At 38.3% G+C, this 20,745-nt stretch overlaps 1 pseudogene; it reads left to right on the top strand.

Moving 5' to 3' along the window:
- Positions 1-12,779: 12,779 nt before the first annotated feature.
- Positions 12,780-14,174, top strand: LOC147447182 (O-methyltransferase 13 pseudogene; annotated as a pseudogene).
- Positions 14,175-20,745: the final 6,571 nt, after the last annotated feature.

The raw sequence follows: 20,745 nt of genomic DNA on the forward strand, positions 1-20,745 counted from the left end.
TCTGTGGTTACTACAGGGGTCCAAGATGATCCACAGGGGTCCAAGATCGCTTTGGCTCTGCTCAAGGAATTCAAATTTCCAAGCCTTGGGGGCGAGGAAAGGAAGAGACACAAAGATTCTATGAACATGTTCCTAGCTAAGTGGTATGATAATCATGCATTATGGAAGCATCCTAGCCATGTGCAGCCCGTGGAAGCTAGTTTCCTATTGACTGGCAAGGCATACAAATGATGGATGAGTTTGACCACTCCTCCTACCACTTGGGCAAAGTTTGAAATGATGTTTCAAAAAGAGTTCTTGCCAGGAAATGAGGAAGAGGAAAACTAGGAGTTATTGGATACGTGTTGGATGTAGTACAAGTCCCTAACTCAATATATTTTGGACTACAAAGAGACAATGCTCAAGCTAAAGGGAATTAATGCATTTCAAACTTTACGGGGCTTCAAGAGGGGCCTCATAAATGATTACCTTGAGTACGTTGAGCCTCTGCAACCAAAAGAATATGCATAGATATACGGTGACATAAAGCACTATAGTGCACAAGATGCGATAGGTAGGGCTGGGAAAAAAGAGAAAAAGGGGCCACGGTCTTAAAGAAAGGGGTTTTACAGTGAGATTTAGTGGGAGAGAACTAACCAAGGTGTTCAAGGTTGCCATTGGACTAAAAAACCATGGATATTTAAAAGAAGCAAGAGTCCAATCTGCAAAAAAAAAAAGAGCTATGTTAAAGTGCAAAACAAAAATTGTTGCTTTAATTGCAATGAACTAGGGTACACCAAAGTCCAATGCCCCAAAGCTCAAAGCTAGCACAAGTGGCATTGAGCCTAAGAGAGATGGTAAAACCTCTAGGAAGTTGCACATGGTGCAGATGCTTCCTCTTAATTCCAAAGAGTTCATGCAGGTGATAGTGTTCCACTATGACGAGTGCCATGCTTGTTTAATGATACCAGCTATGTGGTAGCCTAGCATAGGTATGTATGACATGGTTCACATATATGGCACCATAAGTAGCCGTAGAGTCACTTTTTTTATAGATGGTAGAGCTAGCCATAAATTCTTAAACTATTCGTTAGTTAAGAAGTCAAATTTTTTAAAGACAACAAACGATTATGAGTACACAGTTGGCTTGGCCAATGGGATAAGACTGTATGTAATAACGTACTCTTGGGGGTTCCATTAGCCATGCAGGACTATGAGGCCATCCTTGACTTTTTGGCTATGCATTTGGCTAGGGCAGGTGTGTACATAGGCAAGGAGTGGTTGTATAGACTGTGCCCTAGTCTAATGAGGAGCTATTTGCACAACACGCTATAATTTGAGCATGGTGGTAGATTCATCACCCTATAGGGTGACCGTAGTGTCGCATCTACCCCTCATATCTTCCATGGAGCTTCACAGAGAAGCCCACAGAGGCCAAATAGCAGAGGTATATGCTTATTACCTTCGTTTAAATTCTATTGCTTTAAGTGAAAAAAATAAAATTGTTTACATAATTGAAAATGTAAATAAGGTTTGCATAGAAAAGTACAGTAAAAAAGATGGCATTGGACAAAACCAACTTATTGAGAACCTTTTTGGCATACATGCAATTCTAAAACAAAAAAATCTAAGGAAAAAGAGACCCTTAAGAAAAAGTATGCAGATGCTTTAATGAATTTATTAGAGGAGTTTCAAGATGTATTTCTTACTGATTTACCATATGCCTTGCCACCATCTCAAGAGGTAGACCATGGCATCGATGTTATGACAAGGTAAAAACCTATTAGCACACCTTCTTATAGACTTAGCCACTCCAAAGAACAGGAGATGAAAAAATAGTTGATAGAATATTTGAACAAAGGCTCTATTAGGCCTAGCATCACCTATTCTTGTGGTGAAGAAGAAAGAAGGATCATTTGGATGTACGTAGATTACAAAGCTCTTAATCAAATAACAATTAAAAAAAAATTCCCAATGCCGCATATGGATGAGCTGTTCGATCAACTCTTTGGATCAAAGTATTTTTCCAAAATTGACGTGAGATATGACTATCATCAGGTCAGATATAGACTAGAAGATGTTGCGAAGACAACATTCATGACCCATATTTTAGCATTTTGAGTTCTTTGTTATGTCATTTGGGCTAACTGACGACATTTATGACGCTGATGGATAACATTTTACATCCATACTTAGAAAAATTTGTAGTAGTTTTTTTAGATGATATACTACTCTATAGTACATCTCAAAAAGGGCACTTATAGCAGCGCTATTATACTCCTCGCCTAGCGGAGGGGGAGAGAGAGAGAGAGAGAGAGAGAGAGAGAGAGAGAGAGAGAGAGAGAGAGAGAGAGAGAGAGAGAGAGAGAGAGAGAGAGAGAGAGAGAGAGAGAGAGAGAGAGAGAGAGAGAGAGAGAGAGAGAGAGAGAGAGAGAGCAATTGACGCAGCACTTGTAGAGCACAGGCAACTGACGCACCACTTGAGCACTTGCAGAGCATAGCAGAGGTAATTATTTTTCCATGCTTTGCATATGTGCTAACCCGCTATCATCTCCCTTCTTTCAATGTGGTATGTGCTGCTCCAAAACTGAGCAACCCCTCCTCTACGCAAAAGAAGAACCTTCAAAAACACCCTTTCCTACACAAAAGCAACTCAGCTGTGATGAAATCAATCTGCTCTGAGGGCGAACCTCGTATTGCTACTAGGTTGCATGGGCAATCTTGGGGGGTTGTGTGCACATTAATTAGTGAGGGCTGGCGCATGCACTGAACACACCCCCACTGCAGTTGTACTCCACCCCCCAAAAAGGTAAGGGTGTTGGTCGAGGATTGTGGCTGCTGCATGTACGCAGCCACACTCGTAGAGGGCATGGATGGTAGAAAGCGGCACTGAAAGGCTGAGAGAGAGAAAGTGAGAGATATTTAGGTGGACTGTTGAGGGAAAAAATCAACAGCCACTTTTGTGGGTGTGTGGGTTGGCCTGGCTACAAAAGTGAGAGATAAAAAGTTGGTTGGCGGCCACATTATTGCTACTAGGTGTATAGGCAATCTTGGGGGTTGTGTGCACATTAAATAGTGAGGGCTGGTGCATGCACTGAACACACCCCCACTACAGTTGTACTCCACCCCCAAAAAAGGTAAGGACACTGGTCGAGGATTGCGGCTGCTGCATGTATGCAGCCACTGGTAGAGGCCGTGGATGGTAGAAAGCGGCACTGAAAGACTGAGAGAGAGAGAGTGAGCGATTTAGGTGGACTGCTCAGGGAAAAAATCAATAGCCGCTTGTGTGCGTGTGTGGGTTGGCGTAGCCGCAAAAGTGAGAGAGAGGGAGAGATAAAAAGTTGGTTGGCGGCCACATTATCGCTACCAGGCTGCATAGGCAATCTTGGGAGGTTGTGTGCACATTAAATAGTGAGGCCCACCGTATGCACTGAACACACCCCCACTGCAGTGGTACTCCACCCCCCAAAAAGGTAAGGGGGCTGGTCGAGGATTGCGGCCGTTGCATTTATGAAGCCACTGGTAGATGGCGTGGATGGTAAAAAGCAGCACTAAAATGCTGAGAGAGAGAAAGTGAGAGAGATTTAGGTGGACTGCTGGGGGAAAAAATCGACAGCCACTTGTGTGGGTGTGTGGGTTGGCCTATCCAAGAAAGTGAGAGAGAGGGAGAGATAAAAAGTTGGTTGGCGGCCAAGTTATTGCATGGAGGCGCCATTATGAGATCAATGATGTGCAGTCCTTTGTTATCAGTCAGAGCCGCCCTCTGCATGCCAAGATGAATAGCGAGCATTGCACACTCGACTTCTTAAGAGCTGTGAGAGCATGCACATTGCAGACCCTAGTGAACTCGTCGAAGAGTGGTGGATGAGAGTGAGATGGTTGGTGGCCGCATTTTTGAGGGTCATCGTTTTGAGGTTGTTGGTGTGAGGCCATGACTTCCTCACTAGAGTTTTTGAAGCAAAAGATTGCAGTTGGCAAGCTCTAACCAACACTACTATTCGTTCATTCCTGCTCAACTGCCATTTTGCGCATCGCTTCCTGGAGATATTAGCAAAGGATTTTTTTAATAATTATTTTTAACAGTGTACATGTATATACATGCATATATATACATATACATACATACATATATATATATACATATATAGTAGCTCAAAATTTTTCCTATGACTCTTCTTCTTTAACTGTTGGGGTCACTTCCTAAGATTATTTTGGGCTTGTTATTCTTATTATTTCTAGTGTCCTAGATCTAACGATTGCAGGCAATACAATAGCCTAACTTTTTCTCTCTAAGTAAATTGTTATTATAATAGATCATTACACTCCCATTCACAGCACCATGAAAGTACTATGATTCCTAAATAATCCAAACACACATGCGAACTTGGAAGATTAATAATAATTAATCACATACATGTAATTTTTAAACAAGAAGAATTAAGTGGCAGGTATGCATGACTTATCTTTGGTCATGACAATATCCATATTCATGATTATGAAAAATCCAAGAATGTATCCTTAGCTCTAATACCACTGCTACATACAGAAGTCGTGGCGTCCCTGCAAAATACATAAAATAACATTCTACAGACAATAAATCAATATATCTCCATACTTTCACAATCATGTACACGTAAATGCTATAGAAAGTCTGACATGAGAGAGGCAGAGAGCGAGACAGAGTAAGCGAGAACGTGCAAGTGCACCTCCTAGAGCGGAGTACTATGCCATCACGACGAGAGAGAAGAGAGTAGAGGAAAGCAGAAGACACGAGCACTAGGTGCAATCTCCCCCCCTACAAGAGTGATCACTTCCCTCTTGCACGTATTTTATTTATATATTTCTGAATGGTCAAATTGAGTACAAACTGGCCGGCCAGTCATAAATGGCCAGTCATAAAAGAGCACTTGAATAATAAAATGTACAATATATATATTTTCATTCGCATAGACCTAGCTCGGTCCAGCCTTTTTGACCTGGCAGCTGGAAAAATAGTAAAATATCAATTTCATAACAAGGGACATCTAAAATTTGACTTCCCTGACAAGATGATAGTACATCTGGCAAACACCCATATTGAATAACCTATAGGTACATATGTGCATCTTGCACAATTACTTTTCCAAGCATCCCTTAGCACTTTATTTTTCTTCCACTTTTGCTTTACAAAATTTGGTACATAAACCTCTACACCTTTTGTGTTTCCAGCTTCAACATTTACAATGTAATTGTCTCCCACATTAAGTAGGTCACTAGCATACACAAGGATCCATCAAACATTGAAATGTCATGGGACTCTTCATCCACATCATTTACCTACTCTTCTTCTGACAAAGGATTAGGTTTCAGATTTATCTGTGACCACTTCTGCAGATGACCTCCAATGATCGGCGACACAAGCATTGCAAAAGCACAATAAAGATCCGCTCTTCACCCCGGTTGGGTCATGTCTACAATATCCACAAATGTTATGATTTGATCAGGGTCTTGTAGTGTCTCACAAGCCCATGCATTTGACCTGTCCACATCACCTAGCTTGACCAACCAAAACTTTTTGTTTGCCTCTTGGATTCTCTTATCAACATGTCCTAAAGCACTAGGAGGATGATAAGACATTATTTTAGCCAAAAATTTGGTTACAGCTGAAGCACACCTCAAAGTAGCACCATTAGGCTTGAGCTATTGATGTGCCAATGCACTCATTAGATTTCCTCTAGTGCCATAATGTTCATCCTTGCCATGACCAGAGCCAAAGAAGTATCATGTCATTTCCACCTTTGTTAGTTGGTAATATCGCCCAACAAAATAGAAAGGCCATGTTGCCTTGAATTGTGAAGCTGCACCATTAGACCAAACATAGTGCCTCTTAAATTTTAAACCTTGACTCTTTAGCCATTGATTATGAAGTAGAAATTAGTGTTGGACAAACAAACTATCGTGTTGCTTATCATCCAAAATGTAGCAAGCCATCTCCTTGAGTATGCTATTGTCTTTAGAGATGTGCCTATAAGTGATGTGAACCAAGATGGTGCATTCATCAGTATGCCAATGCATAGACTATATCTTGTTTGGATCCTTGAATGAATAATTCTTAGGAAAATCTACTATTGAGACAATTGTATCTGCAGAAAAGGTCTTTAAACATTTCTTGTACTGATCCACCTGCCATCTGTATGCAAAATTGTGCTTGATAAAGGTCTTTGTACACACTTTAATCATTGATTGACAGTTGCTTAAGCGACAGTTTTTTTAATTGCTTATGCTCACCCTCCCTGTTTTGCACCTGAGTGTTTTAAAAAATTTGAGCAAGAATTGTCTTTGTTGTATCCATCACTTCATGTGGGAAAAACTCAAGCTTTTTAACTCCACACTTTTTGCAGGCACCTATGCGACAATTGTACTATTGAAAAGGAGAGTCCGCCTTGCACATACACAACTTTTCCACAATTGTGTAAATCGAGACAAGGAATTCCCTTGGGCTTGATAGTTGTCCTCAACCCCACTTGATTTGCATACAACACAGTTTCACGTACATGATTTTCCATGAAACCCAAATGAATGCATTCACAACATTAGGAAAAATTTGGACTCTCAAAGGGTCCCTATAATAAGGTTTGACTTTGCCTGGCAACCCTTGTCCAAAGTGGGCAACCCAATAAAGTACATAAACGTTTTGTCAAAACCCTATCAATCAATATATCATTGGAAAGATCTTAGAAATTAGGTTCGTAGAAGTTTTGGCCTCCCTTTCTAAGAGGTTCTTAGACGTTATGGCCTCCTACTGAAGCTGAAATGTGGGGAGAGATTCCATCTATAAGACGGAGTTATCACATCAAAACATGGAACCTTATAGAATATAAAGAATCTGATGTCATGCTATATATCAATGGATAGATCTCAATGAGTACATTCTAAATTTCCAAAAGGTCCGACAAGTTTTGATTGCATTTGTAAAAACATTTATGGTTCACCCAAATTCTGGACAAGATAGAGAAAGTCAAAGTCCTTATAGGGCCCCTTTGAGAGTCTACATTTTTCCTAATGATGATTGATTGCATCTTTTCAATATATTGATTCTACATGATTATACAATATAGCACCATATTAGATGAAATGGAAAATCCCAATTCCCACTTTCGAAACTGTGAGTTTCATAACAACAAGTTCTATGATTTTTGCACATTGAGAAAACTGTCTTCAATGTTAAGGGTCTACTCTGAGACAATGATTGAATAGCCTATTATTCCCATTGTGATCCCAATATCCAAAAAGGACATGATGTCCATACCTGATTGATGGTGTTGATAAACAACGAGATGTAAATCAAACAAAGCATCAAGGAAAATACATTGAACCACAAAAATATATCCCTTATGCTGCCAACATACAAATCACTTGAAGTATCCCCACCGATGAAACTATACATTTGATTTTCACAATCGAAGTCAAATGAATTTTTCAACTTGAGAAAAAGGTTTTCTATGTCTATTCTCTGTGTATGTTCTAGGGGCTCACTTATATGAGATCATCTATATCACATACATTCAGAGGATATTAGAAAAAACCCTTTACTTACATGGTAGTGTGGGTAATAAAATAGCTTCATTTTCTTAAGAAAATGAAGTAATGTTTTTTCTCAATGTCCAAATAAAAATATATTTTTAAAAATTTAATTGAATTAATTGAATTACTTTTTTAGAGGTATACCCCCAAGATGTGTTTATGCTTGGAGGCAAGCACTAAATGGCATTATAGTCACAAAAGCTTAAGAGGACATTATTCTCATATTTGAATGATGGTGTTCATAAACATCAAGATACAAACCAAGATGTGTTTATGCTCGGACACAAGCACTAAATAGCATTAGACTCACAAAACCTAAAGAGGACATTCTTCTCATATTTGAATGATGGTGTTAATAAACATTGAGATACAAACCAAATAAGGGAAAAAGCATAAAGAGATTGAACAATGAAACATAACCTTCATGACACCCACGTACAAATCATTTGTAGTTATCGATAGCACTATTAATGTGAGTTTCATAAAAAAAAATGCTATGATCTTTCCAAGTTGAGAAAAGGTATTTGATGTTTATTGTGCATGTGTGTACACCATGAGGCAAGGAATGGATAGTTTATATGTGTATTACAATCCCAACAGCTAAAGAGGAGATTACTATGAAAACATAACCGTTCTGTTTTTATTCTCTATGTGCATCACAAGGCAATGAATGAATAATTTTTATGTGTATTACAATCTCAATAGCTAAAGAGGAGACTATTGTGAAAACATAATTGTTGTGATGGCAACATACAAATTGAAAAAGGGGATCTTCCAAGTTTATTCACCATGTGTGTACACCTTGGGGTAATGAATGAATAATTTTATGCATATTACAATCCCAACAGCTAAAGAAGATATCATTCTTATATTTCATAGATGTGATTTGTAAACACCTAGATGCAAAAGAAACAAGGTAAAAAGAGAAAAGTCATTTAGCAATGCAACTTGCTACTTCATGGCACCGCCACAAAAATCACTTAAGTGTTCCCATGTACAACTTCGACTCTTGTTATATTACTACACAAATATGACTCTGCAAATAGATTCTTGTCTAATTGAGAACAATAAACATTGCGTACAAGGTAGAAAATGATAGATAGAATTTGAACTATGATATAATATAACACCTACTTTGCAATATTATTTTGAAGTGCAAGTGGTTTTCGACCTTTGTATCCCAAATGTGTAGTATATTATATCATAGTAGGGTCCTTTAATTAAGAGTTGATGGGACTTTCCTTAGAATTTCTATTTTTTCTTCATTTAGCTCAAATGATGGCTTGCTCATACTGCTTTTGGGCATGGAAGGTGTCCTCTATATTAAATAAATAGTTCTTTCCAATTTCTCTATGAGAAGAGCTGCTAGCATTTAACAATCAGATGAAAGAAATACACATGAAAGCTGACCACACGTAATTTCCATTGTTCTGTTTGTGTTCATGAATGTTGAATGGTCAAACAAATCTCATAAAGACAAGGGGAGAGCCAAGGAAAGATGGAAAATTAACTCTCAAGAGATCTTGTAAACTCAAGATGCATGTGCACCAGTGGGAATTACAGAGTCATGTTTCAACTCACATTAGAATTACTACTTTCTTTTGTATTCACAATTTACTTTTGTGAATGGATTCTGATCTTCTTAAGTCAGTATGGCACTAGCATCCACAAAAGAAAATCAAGAATGGCCAATAAACTTTTGATCCATAGATTTTGATTTAGTGTGATGAATAATTAGGTAAAAGAAATACACATGAAAAAATTGAGAGTGAGCAACTTTTATTCTCCAATCAGTGTTCTTGAGTTTTGAACAGTTGTCCAAATCTTATAAGGGCTAAGAGAGAGGAAATGACAGTTGGGAAATTATCTTTCAACACACCATGTCAACTCTATGTGCATGAATGCATTTTCTTGTATAGCAACAAGGTCATGATGTTTAGACAATTGTCCAAATCTCACAAAGACTAGAAGAGGGACAACAATAGGTGGGTATTTAGTTCTAATTGAAAACCAATGAGCTAATAAATTAGGATGTTATCCATGTTAAATGTTCTAAATTTAAGAGTGACAAATCTATTGGATCTAGACAACCGTTCAAATCTCATTTTAAAACATGGATTCTCTTTGAGTTTGAGATTTGGAGAATTTCTCAAATCAGGTTTGTGTGTTTGTTATGGATATTTATATGTCAAGAGCATTGATCAAGGGTATTGTATTTGAGTTAAGATTTGAGAAATGGACAATTGATCATATTTGGTACAATACCCATAAGTAAAAATAAAAGAGGGATAATTTGGTATTTAGTTGCACCAAACCCATGAGTTAGGTGCTTGGGTTTAAGCTTTGGATGGTGGTAGAAATCTAGTTTGGGTTGAGATCTAGATTGTTGTCCATATATCATCCCGCCATAAGTCTTTGTATCTACTAGATATATTAAGATTGTTGAATCAATGAGTGACAAGTCTATGAGATTTTAAAAATTGTCCATATATCATATTCAAGCATGGATCTTCTTTGAGCTTGAGATTTGGACAATTTTCCACAACTATTCTCATAGGGCTTTGTATTTGTTAGGGATGCTAATATGCCAATAAGAGCGACCAAAGATTTTTAACTTAAGATAAGACTTAATAATTAAACAATCAACCATTAGGTACATAACCATATTTCAAATAAAAAAAAGTAGAATTTGGCATCTGGTTGCACCAATGCTATGAGAAAGGTTGTTAGTGAAGCTTGGGCTTGAAATACAGATAGTTGTCCAAATCTTGTTTGGGATTGAGATATGGATGAGTGTCCAAATATCATTATCACATATGTATTTATATTTGTTAGTGAAAACCAAAGGGGACTAGAACATGCTAACCTCCACCCATCCATGCTCTATATAGGCCCTTGGCCTTCTAATCATAGATACCCCTTTGACTGCATGTTCGTCCCGTACCTTGGCCTGCCTGGTACAGCCCTTCACACGACTAATTTTTGTCCTCAAAAACAAGAGTGGTGATAGACTAATTTTTTCCACAATAGAATCCATCATGGATCCAATTGTTTGCTTGACTGGAACACGGTTTAGTAGGAGGTTCAATGGAACCAAGGGTAACATCTCAATTCTCAACATTGTTGTCCATTTTCAACCATCTTGTGTTACAAACTCATATACAACATAACATGTAGACTCCATTTAGACTCACTTGAGTATGATAAACAAGTTATTACAACTAAGATCTACCCGAAAGAGTACCTCTTTTTACTTTCCATGAAAATAACTTGCTGACATAACTCATCAACCAAGTTTAAGTCCTTGACTTGTTATCTTCTCGTATCAGTAAAAAATCCCATCATAACTAGTGTTCAAAGTTGAGAACGTGAATTATATATGAAGCTCCAACTAAGGCAAGAAATGCTTACTAATTGGATTGCTTGGTGCTAACGTATGCACTTCGCATATCCTTTAGCACAAGATTACACTTTGTGATAATTTGCCAAACCTACCTATCCCCTTGGATATTGACAGTATTGAGGTGTGTTTTCCCAAGGTTTACAAACAGTCTTCCAAAATGACTGGTAAGTAGGGACCACCGTTTTTACAACACTGATGAGAAATCAACAATGTTATGAATAACCATCTTGGTTAACTTGAAAGATCCACAAGCATCCAAATCAAGCCATGACCTCTCTTGATGATTGGTAGATCCAAAAGGAATCTCAGAGAGATACTGCACATAGAGTGCAAAATTCTTCATAAGCAACTACGGTAATGATTATGAATGCCGCTCCAAATCTGACGTTGCTAAACACTAGGGCCCACAACACCTAGTGTATGCATTTAGCAAAAACAAATCGGAACCTGCGTATCCATGATCATACTCGCCAATACTTATGGCAAATGTGATGATCCTAGTACCCATTAAAGAGAAGTGTAAATAGTTCTAAAAAGAAACTAAATACTTTCTACTCCATTCATTTGCAAGCCTTGTTGAAATGTTGGAACCATAATAGAAGGTGGAATATTAATCCCTTCTAGATACAAAAAATGAAACCATTTCATTAAAAATTCATAGCCTTGCTAAATGCATAAACAACCATCCGTTAATGTTTTTTAGCAGCACCTGTACCTTAACAAGTCATTCTTAGTATCCGACGTACAATTTTTGGCCACTCAAATTGTTCCTTATACAACATGCTGAAAATGGTCTAGAAAACCGATTTGACCAGCACCTAGGGACATCGTTCGCAACACATAACTCAAGTAGCAACGCCAGTGTTGTTCCCGGAGACTCATATTCTCCACATATGGAAAATGCTTCAGGTAAAGGATGTTTGAAAAAAGAACATCCTTCAAGTATGAGATGTAATTGGGTGTGAAGGTAACTACAAACACTCTACGATGTGAGTGAGAGGGACCCTCATTATTCCTACTCCACACTGGCTAAATCAAACTCCTTGAGTTTCTAGACCATGTTGTATCCCATGTGACAACATGTGCCAAATGAAACCCTACAAGTGGGTCTCTAGCTGCGTAATACAGAAACTTATTTTGGACACTACAACCCAAATTTCTTGGCTCTTACATGACCTTGTCATCTCGCTGAAGAGCAAAAATGGATGAAAACATAGAAGTTTATACATGGTACTTGGAGAAGGAAACCAAAACATAGAAACAAAAAAAAATCGCATGCATGCCTGGAGGTTGAACCTAGTGTTCACTTATCCATAGTGAAAGGCACCTGCCCAAATTTACCGCCTCCAAAAGGATTAGGAACACTAACTGAAAATTGGTGAAATGCATGTAAAATTGCCCATGTAACCTTGGGTGTTGCCTTTGCAATCCAAACCCCTTGCTGAAAATCACTATTGTCTAACCCCTTGGTTAGACTTTTGTAGGGAAACTACTTAACTAGCGGCTGGTCCTTGGTCTATGTCCGTGACTCCCATTGGGTTTTCCCTTGGCATTAGATTACTTTTGAAGTTGAAATTTTCCACTACCCCTTGACAAATTTTTGGACTTCTTTTCTTGAAAGTGCAAGTGTGAAGGTTCCAAGAATTAATGATCAACCTTTAATAAGTTATTGAGTAGTCCCGAGTTGAGTCTTACCCCTAGACTGTACTCATATAGACACTCTTAGTGCTAAAAGGAGCTCCACTGAAGTTGGAGTTGTATTCACAACTATATCTTTTTCACAAGCCCTGGTGAAACTAGGCTTGATTCCATTGAGGATGGCTTCGTCCAGGTAATGCCAAGTCTCCATGAAAACTTTGTCTTGGTTCATGAGCATCATGGGTGCATCATTTTAGACAACACCATTATTCACAAAAACCCAAGATTATGGATTTTTGGGCATGGCAAAGATGCTTTTTATTATGGTCAAGATGATGTTCGCATCAACAAAATTTTCAGCTCCACCATGGCCAGCCATACTCAGTTTTTCATCAAAATTATCCTCGACACCTACACTGGCTTTGACAATGTATCCAAGCTAGTCAATGTAGGTGAGGGATTGGGAACTTAATTGAGCATGGTTGTCTCTAAGAACCCTCACATAAAAGGCATCAATATTGACCAACCGCATGTGATTGCTACAGCACCTGTGTATGTTGCTGTGTTTCTCTATATGCTAGACTTATCTTCTTTAATGAAATGTAATTTTTTAAATTGTGGAAAAAATGCACTAATTAAGTCTTTTGTGACATTCTTCATTTTACAACATTATAATTGTTGAAAATTGATTTGATTGTTTGCAACATAGATGTGGAGAACATGGAAGGAGGTATGTTTGTGGTATTCCCAAGGGTGATGCTATCTTTATGAAGGTAAACTGCATGTTGTTTATCACATTCGGTCTGTTGCAAATGGATTGCCTATTAAACTTGCCTTACATTAATTGATGTGGAAAGAATTTTCATAAGGTATATTTTCCATTGGCCATTTAACCTAATCTCCTTTATAATCTAATCACATGATCAATGTATTTTTATTCCAGTTGTCAATGTTCCATTATTGAGACTCTATTGAAACTTACCTAACGTTGTTAATTATGACATGCAATGTTTCATAAGATATATGCCATTGACTCCTGAAAAAACGTTGAAGTTGTTACCATACTAAGAAAAATTCATATGTTTTTCTTGTTTTGGTTGTTGATTATTGAAAGCTCCTTCAAGCACCACCACCATCATACTATCATTCTTGTCATAGAAAATTTGGAACTAGAGATTCTCCAACTTTTGTTATTCAATGGTTGCACTCTTAGTACCTTTGAAAAATAATAGATTTTTTTACTCATTTGTGTGTGTGTGTTTTTTTTTTGTGTGTCTTTGCAATGGTAGTGGATATTGCATGATTGGGGTGATGAGCATTGTATTAAGTTATTGAGGACTTGTTATAAGGCTCTTCCACATAAAAGTGGCAGAGTGATAGTATTCAATACGTTGCTACTGACTTTAGTGGAGCTGGGGCAAGGGTCCGTGTGGGCTACCACCTAGATATCCTTATGTTGGCTTACAATCAAGGTGGCCGAGAGCGCACTAAAGCTGAGATTTTTGAGCTTTCTAAACTTGCTGGTTTTAGTAGCATGCAAGTTGTTTCTACACTACATGAGTGCACAATTGTGGAATTTCATAAAATCTAGGTGCCTTTGTTGTTGGATTGCATGTCTTTCTTTTGGCACCACTGAATCTTCCTTCAACTTTAGAGAACTAGTCCTATATATATTCCCATTCAAAGCTTGATTTTAAAACGACACAATGCATCATACACCATTATATCATGTATTTAAAAAAATAAATCCAGTACATACCATTGTATCATGTGCCTCATAGTCAATTTGAGAAATTTCAATGTTAGCATGTACCTATTTGAATAATTATTCTGAGATCTTGAATGATCGAGCCTATAGAAGTGATTTAACACTAGTCCGACACTTATGGTTTTAAGAATTTTGTTTTTGTTTAAACGGTGAGTATTCCAAAGAAAAAAACAATCCTTAGGAAAATATGCACAACATGCATGTAGTATGAGTTGATACTTGGGGTAAAGGCGATGTGCCTTACCTCGTGCTAGACATTGTATCCGGTTGCCTACTCTTTCTCCTTATTCATTGTACATATACAAGGAATATGGAGCACTCTCACTCCTTTCTATTGAGATGTTTCTCCATCCACTCCGCTTGTGAGTCTCTCCTCTCCCCCCTCACGCTATACACATGCATCGCACACTCACAACTGGTATCAGAGTGTGGATACTTGGGGTGTTTAGGACGACGGTCTTGTTACGTTGTCCTTGGAGCCGGGGAGGCATGAATGTATAGAGCTCGGCCATGGAAGATTGACTTTGTGGAACGGAGTATAGATCAAGCGATCTCTCCTCTTTCCCTTCCTGCATTGCACACGCACACATCACACACACACAACTGGTATCAATGTGTGGATGCTCAGCATTTTCACAATGGTGTTCTTGTCCGGTGTTCTCAGATCCGGTAAGCTGTGGTCTAGCGCGAGTGATGCTCAAAGCCTATGAGCGTTCCAAAGAAGAGAGCCTTATGTGTGAAACTTTGGAGCTTTATGGCTGTAGATGTGCCATAGGAAAAGATGTTGGTCTGCTCATCCTTGCTTAAGAGGAGCAGCCAAGGTCAGTGCATCAGCAACAGATCTTAGCCATAAGCACTTGGTGTACAAGTAGCACTAAATCCTACAAATGATCAAGTAGGCAGTTCTGGTGGATTGTCTATATGAATTTAAAGTAGGGCTGAAGCAAGTAAGCAAAAGGGAAATCCAACAAAAAATTCAAAGGGTAGCGTGCTAATGTGGAAAGAGGTAGCATTTCAAATTTGGAAACGAGCAAGGTGGAGCGTCTACAGTGCTGAAGTTGAGCTCCAAGGCAGGTTTTTCTTTTAGAGTTACACACATACACTCATTGCAAGTAAAAAATAAAATGTGGTTAAGCTGGGGACTGATTGAGGGGTTTTAAAAGCGCTTCATACATATATAGCTGGGAGGTAAATGGATGTTCCGATCGAGATTTTCTACTCACAGCTTATGATTTTTCTAGTACAATTTATAATGTAGTATGACAGTTGGGCTACTTTAGAGACTATTTTTTGTGATTGTTTCCCTATGTATACATGTCTAGAAACTAAATGAGCTATTATGATAGTCTTTGCTAGTTTAGAGAGTATTTCTAGCATTGTTTTGGGCAATAGATTTCCTATGTATACACATGCGGATACTGAGTGAGCTAGTTTTAGCTTACAGGTGGGAGATTCACACGTTTACAAGGATTTTTGATAGTTACATTTCATAGAGTCGGTTGTTGAGGAGTGAGCTTGAATTGCTTAATTTTTTGGCAATTTATATATATAATATGTGGATTTTCTTTTGAGACATTGAATGTCTGTTTATGAGATTTTGGTGATATTTTTTGAGATTTTTCTTAAATTTTGAAGAAAACACAGTTAGTTTTTTTCAAATTTTGGCACCTTTTCCATATAGCTACAACTTTTTCTCTGATGCTTTAATGGTTGAGATTTACTTCCTTGAGAGTTTGCTCAACAAAATATTTTGCCCAAAGGTTTCTTGCCATAGTTTTGGTTTCTAGACATCCATACTTGTAGATGTGTGATGTTTAAGAGTCTACAAACATGACTCGTGAGAGACAAATGTCTTGTTCATGTTGATACTTATATTTTGAGCATTGTGGTGGTCACACAAGGCACATTAAGATTCGTTGATTTTGAGGCATGAAGCACTAGCAACGATATGTAAGATGAAGATATGATTCTGACACATGCTAGAGAGGTGGCTTCATATACCAGTGATAGTGATGTCATGTTTACCTTTGGCATCCCTATTGGCTACATGTCTTTGAAAGGTGGCACTTCTTTTCATTGGCTACTAGATGAGATTGTATTTTTTAGTTCATACCACATTGTGAGTGGTTCAACACTTTCTTTAGAGAGAGATTTGGTCATGTGCACTTGGTTGATGGTTGGATGTTTTCCATTGCAAGAGTAGGAGATGTAGACTTGTCATTGCCTAGTGCTACATCATATACACTTCAAGACATGCAGTATGTTCTTTAGATGAGATAGAGTTTGAACTCAATAAGACAATTAATAGATTGTGGGTGTCATATATTGCTTAGAGACCAGTATTTTCAAATGCATTGCATATCACTTGTAATTTACAAGGGATCCCCAGTGGCTTAGTATATCTAATGATTGCTAGGGTAACTAGAGTGGCTTGGTATATCAAATGCATGTATCTGAGGAATGAGACGACATATTATCAATTTAGTTTTGTTGACATGCGTTGAGCAAGAGATGAGAGATGTCTCCTTTGCGAGTGCACTCCACCATGCTCATGAGACAAAGTTCCACCATGCTCATGAGATTAGATCTGCATGATATCTTAGTAGATTTTGTAGAGATAGAGCTAGAGCAAGAGTGCTTTAGTTAAACACAAGTGTCATCGAAGTCTGTGCAGACAAAGGTAGAGCACATATACTCCCTAGAGACATAAATAGAGCTGAATGACATATAGTAGACTTTGTAGAAACATAGGTACAACGTTAGTGCGTTAGTAAAACACAATATGTGTCATCAACGTTTGTCCCGGATAGAGGTAAAGCATATTTGCTCCATAGAGCGACAAGTAGAGTTGGCAAACATGGAGTCCTTTGTTATGCTCATGCAAGAGGCTAATGAGTTGATGCTAAGAGCTCAAAGATCTTTGGTAGATTTTGTAATGCTCCTTGAGTTCAATAATGTATAGCACGCATGTATATGGGGTGCACATATGAATGCTTTATATTGTATTTATACCTATGAGGGATTGTGGCCATCTTGACTCCCTTCAATAGCTTCATTTACACTTCTTAATCATATTGTATGATGTGCAACTAAAACAAACATGTTTGATGATGTGACATGTAGAGTTGTTTGCATCATGAAGAAACAAAATACCTTTGAAGAAAGAGTAATCAGCAAATCTCCACCACCATTGGGGGTGGCACCATATATGCCTTTAGAAGCTACATGACATAGGATGTAGCCCATTTCATTGTACTCCCTCCATCAAAAACCGATGGTATGAAGCATAATATCAATTCTTATAAGTTGGCAGTGAGCCATCCCACTACAAATAACAAGATGGTTTTGTGACCCTAGTCGAGAAAGGTAGCAGCCAAATGTATTGGGTGTCACCTTGTCTACTGAAGTCCTCTCCAGTCCTACCTCATCGAGGGGATGTAGCATCTCAAGTGCCTCAAAAGGAATATGTTTCACCTTGACTTCTATGTGTGTGCCCATTGAACTCGTCAATGATGAAGACTTCTCCCAAGCTTGAGTATTTCATAATCCCCTCATCTAGGTATGTGTATAGAAAGTGTATATCTCCCTCTTCACTTTCCTCCTCCTTATATCCATCCTCATGTGTATCCCCTCCTTATATTGCATAGTTTGGCCCTAATGTGTCAAAGTAGCATATGCAATTGTGTATGAAATGCTCCTCCTATAAGTGTAATCATATCCACATGAATCAAGACTTTCAATGTTGTGCTACATTTGTTTATCTCTATATGGACCTTCAAGATCAACATATGATGGTTAAAGTCCTAGAAAAGTGGCATAGGATAAAAGGTCCAGTACTATGCAACCTAATATCGACAACCTCATGCAAAGCATGTGCTTCATTAATCTGCTGAGCACTGAAGGGCGTGAAAGAAAGGTTATGGGTGTAGGATCTCACAACAAAAGGAGCGTTGTTGTCAATGGAGTGCAAAGGAAATGCAAGCATTGCGTACTTTCCAGTGTAACAAAAGATGGGGCCGTTGGGAGTAGCCATACCCATGGGGAGTATCGTTTTGTGTGAGCTAGCATGGATTGAACTTATCATCTGACCAATCCTCAAGTGACATATCAGAGCCGCACTAAACACTTCCCATGAGCGATGGTCTTACTTCTATCTAGAAACTATCTTTTTTGTTAGGGGTGATGCATCCTAGTTCAAGGGGCCATCCACTTATTGGCACCTTTACCCTAGACCACCTAGAATAGCAACGCAACAAGCTATTTAATATCATAATCAAGACTCAGATCTCTACCACCAGTATAGTCAAGGTTTTATATCATGCTTAATAAGTGTTCAAGGTAGCCTACATGATAAGACAATCTAAGCCCCCAATTGGTAGGACTTGACAAAACGAAGGCAATCTATGCTTGAATCCATTCCTAATTTCTCAATGAGCGCAAGCCATTGACAATCAATGTTACTAGCAGTCTTAGTCGTTGTGTATATGTTTCCTAGTTTAAAACCTAACTAAGAGGTCAAGCTTTAGTAACTTTACATATCCCAGAAGCAGTAGAGATATTATACAAGTAACATATTAATCATGGCTTGTGAAAGTGTTGTCAACAATATGGATCAAACATAACAATGCAATCTTCTATTGACCAAAGGCAACATAAAGTGCTAGTCTATTTGCAATTAAATCCCCTCAATCCAAATCACTCCACCTAGTAAAATGACCCGTCTATGAAGCATAAACACAATTGTATGCACAACAACAGCGAAGGTGTATTCATAAGTGTACACATTTATAATTGACAAGAACTCAAGACACCCAATTCAATAAGGACCTCAAGCGTTGCCTTAATTTCCTTCAGCCATTGATTGAAAAAACCAAAGGGCCTAATGAGACATGATTAATCATTTCCACATGCTCTCTCTCAAGTTCTATATAAGGATAAGTAAGATTTTACAAATCCTATGTTACCAATGGTGTCATATGTCATTGTGTACCGCTTTTATCTTAAAAAATTTTATTATAAAACAAGCCGTCTCCAGGACGATTGGCACTGTCGGCTGAATATGACAAGACAATGAAGTTTTCTCCATCCAACTACTCCCTCTTATCGCATCTTCAAGAGTTGATAAACAACATGGCTAGACAACCTTGTCTAGGGGTTGGTCCCCCTTTGGTTCTACCTTTGTTTTGGAGGCATCCTTTTTTAAAGCTCTTTTTCCTCAGTCTAGCTGGGCTAAGAATACAACTACACAAACCTGGTTTTCTTACTCAAATTGTTAGCTAAAGGCAACGGTTCTCCAAGAGAAATTGCGAATTCCCCGAGCAAAGAATCTAATGAGAGAGAGAGAGAGAGAGAGAGAGAGAGAGAGAGAGAGAGAGAGAGAGAGAGAGAGAGAGAGAGAGAGAGAGAGAGAGAGAGAGAGAGAGAGAGAGAGAGAGAGAGAGAGAGAGAGAGCATGTGTTTGTTAAGAAACTTTGTTGCAAACTAAAATATGTACATCACTTCAGGTATGTGTTTAGAGAGAGAGAGAGAGAGAGAGAGAGAGAGAGAGAGAGAGAGTTCATGCCGACCCTTGAGGCATCTTTCATGGATGATTCCAAATATTATACAGAAACAATCCTAAACTAGTGAAAATATACACAAAGTAGGCTCAAGAATTATACAAAGTAGCCTTCATCTCATATAGAGGCTTGAGGTGTCCCTCTATCAGGAGCAGTACAAATCAGTGGCAAGCTCGTACTCTTGAGGTGTCCCTTAATTCCTTCCATGTAGGTGTTGGTGTAATCTTATCTAAAGCATCCTTTGCCTTACCTGGTAAGTCTTCAACTTGCTCTGCAATGATATCCCTTGTCTCTGTTTCTTGTTAGTAATCTCCACAGCATGTTTCTCTACTTCTTATGATGCACGTATTTTCTCAATGGAACCATGTGTTTCTGAATCTTTTACTAGAGTAATGAAATCATGGTCCACTGTAGATGCCTGAACTTTACCTTCTATTGTCTCTTGTCCTTCAGCAGACACCTGAGTATTCCTCACAATAATTTTTGCTCTCAATTCTGGAACCTCAAATTCAAAGTTCTCAAACCTTCTTTGAAGCAGCAAGCACTCAACATTTGGCTCTAAGAGCTAACATGTACCAACCTTCAAGATCTAAATAATGTTTATGCATATCTCTCAATTTTCCTTCTAGCCCCTCTCAAGCTTGCATTCTACTAGGCAAAATACTATTTTTTGGTTGATATTAGAATAATCAGATCTTCACTTTTTAATTTTCCCAGCCAAGTAGGAAGACATTGGTGCCACGACTCCTTTGGAACATATGAATGAAAGTGTTTACACATCTGATTGACACTGTTTTCCTACATGGCCCTGCAAAACACCTCATTGACTTTTTTGC

This window comes from Adiantum capillus-veneris, chromosome 11, assembly GCF_014529385.1.
Source record: "Adiantum capillus-veneris isolate H3 chromosome 11, ASM1452938v2, whole genome shotgun sequence".
NCBI lineage: Eukaryota > Viridiplantae > Streptophyta > Polypodiopsida > Polypodiales > Pteridaceae > Adiantum > Adiantum capillus-veneris.